The sequence below is a fragment of the Talpa occidentalis genome, unplaced genomic scaffold (genome assembly GCF_014898055.3).
Source record: "Talpa occidentalis isolate TD23 unplaced genomic scaffold, MPIMG_talOcc4v2.1 talOcc4.9, whole genome shotgun sequence".
Taxonomy (NCBI): Eukaryota; Metazoa; Chordata; class Mammalia; order Eulipotyphla; family Talpidae; genus Talpa; species Talpa occidentalis.
The window spans coordinates 65655929-65660375 of NW_023605305.1; the positions used below are offsets into that span (position 1 = coordinate 65655929).

At 41.8% G+C, this 4447-nt stretch overlaps 1 pseudogene; it reads right to left on the minus strand.

The window, feature by feature from the left end:
* Window positions 1-584: 584 nt before the first annotated feature.
* Window positions 585-2211, minus strand: LOC119236803 (60S ribosomal protein L7-like; annotated as a pseudogene).
* Window positions 2212-4447: the final 2236 nt, after the last annotated feature.

Consider the following 4447-nt stretch of genomic DNA (forward strand, 5'->3'; position numbering starts at 1 on the left):
ATAGAAAATATCCAGTATCTATTTTTAAATGTGTTCTAACATAAGTGATATAATGATATAGAAATCATTCTTCAACTTGCTTTTTCTAGTCATCAAACTGTCTTAGTGATCTTGTATCACCACAAGAAGTTCTGCCCTGTCCTTTCCATTTTTTTAATAACCCACTTTTTTTACTAGTCAAAGGAATGATTTTAATGCAACCAACATTTTGAAAAAGTTGCATGTAAAGTATTTGTGATAAAAATAACTGAATACAGTACTGAGGAAAAAAGCAGGATGGAGATTTGCTCCCTTAACTGCTCTTGCTCATCCTTGCATCTAATTTCTGTATAAAATGATGATGGGATTTTATTCTAGTTTTCATATACCCAAGTCCAGGTGATGTTATTCATGATGCATTTCACCCTAGTTTCTCATCTTCCGGTTGTCTTGTCATTGTGTTTCCCTTCCTGTCTCCTTCCTGATGTTGAGCAATGTGCTATTTTAAAGTTGCAGATAGTTCTGAGGGTTTTTTTTTTTTTTCAATTGAATGCAATCACTGTTTGCTGATTGACCAGATTATAAAAATAATCACGAGAGATTCCTTACATCATCCTTCTAATAAGCCTGTTGGTCAGATCTTCCCTGTTGCCAGCAGCTCCATCTTCTATAAAACGGGTGATCTTTTTCTTCATTCCACCTCATGGAAAAGATCATTTGATGGAGCAGAGCAAGTTGATTGCCTCTTTGAGGTGTTTTCCAATAGAATGGACCTCACAAATCAGGAAGATGATACCATATTTACCAGGAGGTCAGGACAGCAGTGGGTTATCTGTTGGGGCAATTTACTTCTTGATGACTTTGCCATAACCATGCTTGTTGATTAATTCTTTACTGACTTCAGGTTTGGATACCCTTGTGCAACATGCAGCTTCACAATCCCCAGTATGTTAGCTGAAGCTTTACTGATCTTAGCAAATGTGCCATTGAAGATCTGGTGAAGGCAAAGAAGTTGCAACACACTGCTAGGTCTTTGGGTTCACACTATTGATACTCAGACCCTGATGACAAATGCCAGTTTGGGGTCTGCAGGTAAACAGAAGTTCTAGCTTTTCTTCTGGTCCTCGTGTTTTGAATTGGTTCTATTTACCTACCTATGTCTTTTGTGAGTGCACTTAGCTTGTTCTTAGATAAGCTTCCTTCTCTTTCAAAGCAGCTTTTGGGCAAACTTCTTTCTCAGGAGTTTAATCTTCAGCTCCATGAAACTCCCTTTTCTTTAGAGTTTCTATCACTGCAGGAACCATCTTTTTCTTAAGAGGGAAAAAGGTACAGACTAGTTGGGTCAGAGGAGGAGGGGGGATGAGACAAAAGTTCTCTGGCTTCGTTGATGGAGAAGGATTCTCAAGAGAATGAAGAGCAATTTACTGCAGATGTCTGAGTTCTTCTGCCAACAGCTGTAGTTTCTTCAAACTTTACTCCTAGGTCACATGAAAACTGTTTTCAAAGTGTTCTCAGTTATTGTGGTGTGGTTTTTGCCTGTCAGAAGTGAGGCACAATCTGGTTTGGCCATCACCCCCATTTTTTGCAGAGCCCTCCCTGCTGCCACTTTCTTCATGTGCTTGTCAAAGCCATGGCTCACCACCAGGACTCTCTTCCCACCACCCGCTAGATGGTGACCAGGGTGGCATGGGAGGGTGGGCTGAGCAAGCAGAGAAGAGTCAGCATGGCATGCCTGACCTGTTCTTGTAGTTGCTTAGAATTCCATCATAAAGATAAATCGTACTTCATGAATCAACTCCCTACTGCTGGAGGTTTAGTTCTGCATGTGTATTTTGCTGTTACAAACCATGGTGCTGTGACCATTCTTGTCCTTGGCTCTTTGGATACCATGTGTCAGTTTTCCAAGGCAGATTCTAAGGAATGGAACCATCAGTTGTGTCATTACCTATTGCCCTAATGATGTGGATAACCAACAACCCAAGACTTCGTGACTTAAAACAGTCATCATTATTCTTTCTCACCAGTCAACAGGGTGATTTGCAATGCTGTCTATCTGGCCCTGGGTCAGTTGATTTGGCTCTCAGGTCAGCTGAGGGCTGGCAGGTCTCAATGCTCACTGCTGGGACAACTCATCCTTACTCTGTGTGACTTCTCTTCCTCGATCAGATTAGCCTGGGCTGTTGGAGACAAGGGTTCAAAAGAACAAGTGTGTAGGGCTGAGAAGTAGCACATCATCACTTCTGCTCCATTCTATTGGCCAAAATGGCCTCCCAGATTCAAAGGATGGAGAAATGAAACCCTCCTCTTGATAGGAAGAATGGTGATTTGGACTGCAAAGGGTTTGGATGGGGTGCGGGAGAATTGTGGCCATTGTCTTGCAGTCAATCCACCATGGTTTTGGAGTGCACACATTTTTCATTTTATTTGATGCTTCCAAATTGTCTCCTGAGTGGTTGGTCCCATCTACTCTCCATGGACAGTGGGCAGTGGGCAGGAGAGACATTTCCCAGCAGCTTCATCTCACATAGTCTTGGCCAACACTTGAACAAGAATGTGATTCTCCAACATAGTACATGGTGAACAAGTGTTCACCAAGAGAGAGGAGAACAAAATGCATCCTCCCAGAGCATTGATTTTACTCATCTTCTTACGAGGCAAGAATCCATTTTAAATTTAAAACAAACATTAAACAAAATGTAAATTTTACATGTACTTTTTTTATTTTTTACATTTTATATATTTTTATTTTTTAATCTGTGCTTTTTAAAAAAGTTTCCATTAGTTTCTTAAAAAAAATCTCCCCACCATTCCTTATACCCCAGTAATCCTTATCCCTCCCTCCCTCTTGCACCCTCTTTCTCTTAGCCTCAGAAACCTCAGTTTGGTTATCAGTGTCACTAGCTTACAATTATTTTGCTTTATCAGTTCATTCGCTTTTTTTTTTTTATATTGCTCTCATATGTGAAATCATCCAATATTTGTCTTTACCTTTCTGGCTTACTTCCCTTTGGATAATCCACTTAAGTTTCTTCCATTTTGCTGTAAATGGGAGCATTTTATCTACATACAATATGTGAAATAATATTCCATTGTGTGGCTATAGCACATTTTTACCCAGTCATCTCTCAGTGGGCACGGAGGTTGTTTCCATGCCCAGGCTATTATAAATAATGCTGCAATAAACATTGTGGAAACATATAATTTTTGAGTTGTTTTGAAGATAAATGCCCAAAAGAGGGATTGCTGGATCATATGATATTTCCATTTTTTCTTTTAAAGGTAAATCCAGATTGCTCTCTAAAATCACTGCACCAATTTACATTTGCAAAAATTACATGCATTCTTAAAAAACAAATTTTTCAAAAAAGGTCTTGTTCTTGGGGCCTGACTTGACAATGTACCCTCAGAATTTCTGCATTTATTCATTTGTATGTTAGACTAATACTTAAAGATTGCCTCCTACATACTAGGCATGGTTCCCGGTGCTAGAGACAGAAATGAAAGTCCAGGTCTATGCTCTCTTGGAGCTAAAAGTTAGGGGAAGGAAAGCAACTATAAGCATTAATGTTGTGATTTCAGAAAATGGTAAATGCTGTGAAGAAAATAAATCAGAGCAAGAGGATAGTCCCTGGGAACTGTGACCTGAGAATGGGAGGTTAGGGAAAGTGTCTTTGAGGAGTTCTAAGTGGCAAGTAAGAGACCATAAGATCTGACAGATGTGTTAGCAGGCAAAGGGCAATGCAAAGGCCCTGGGGTAGGAACAAGCTTGGTGTTGCCCTAGGAATAAGGAAAATCTGATGAGTCTAAAGCCCAGGGAATCCAGAGAAAAGAAAAGATGTTGGCAAGAACAGAAATCTCTTTAGTGCCTGCTGTGTGCCAAGCACTGTGGCAGTTACATCCACTCTCTTCTGCCACTGGCATAGAGAAGTCAGTGCACCCTCCATTGGTCCACCATGAACTGATGAAAAAGGATCTATGTCATGGGCAGTAAGAGTAAAGAGAAGCTGAGGCAATCCTCACACTGAGAACATGGTGGTGAGACTCAGCTAGATTTGGTGGGAGAGTCTTCAGCTTGTGGTTTGGTCTGAGGAAGGAGAAAGAAACGGAGCCATCTAAAAATCCAGCTCAAGGGCTCCAAGAGCTGTGTGTTGCGTGATAGGGCTATGGCCGAGACAGAAAATGGGGGGAGGATAAAAGGGAGGCCAGGCTTGTGAGGGTTGGGGGCAAGTTGCTAAATTAAAGAAGACATCTGGAAAAACTTGAAGAGGGAGGGAGCCATGGTCTCATCTGGGAAGAGCCAGCTCCTGGCTCCAGGAGGCACCCAGAGCAGAAGGGAGTCTGGTGGGTGCAGGGCAGCAAATAGGCCAGCAGGGCCAGAGCAGAGCAGGGGAGGGAGAAGGGTGGAGAGGGTAGAGAGGGGCCTTGGGCTTTTCCGCTGCAGCCACAGGGTCACTGCAGGGTTTACAGC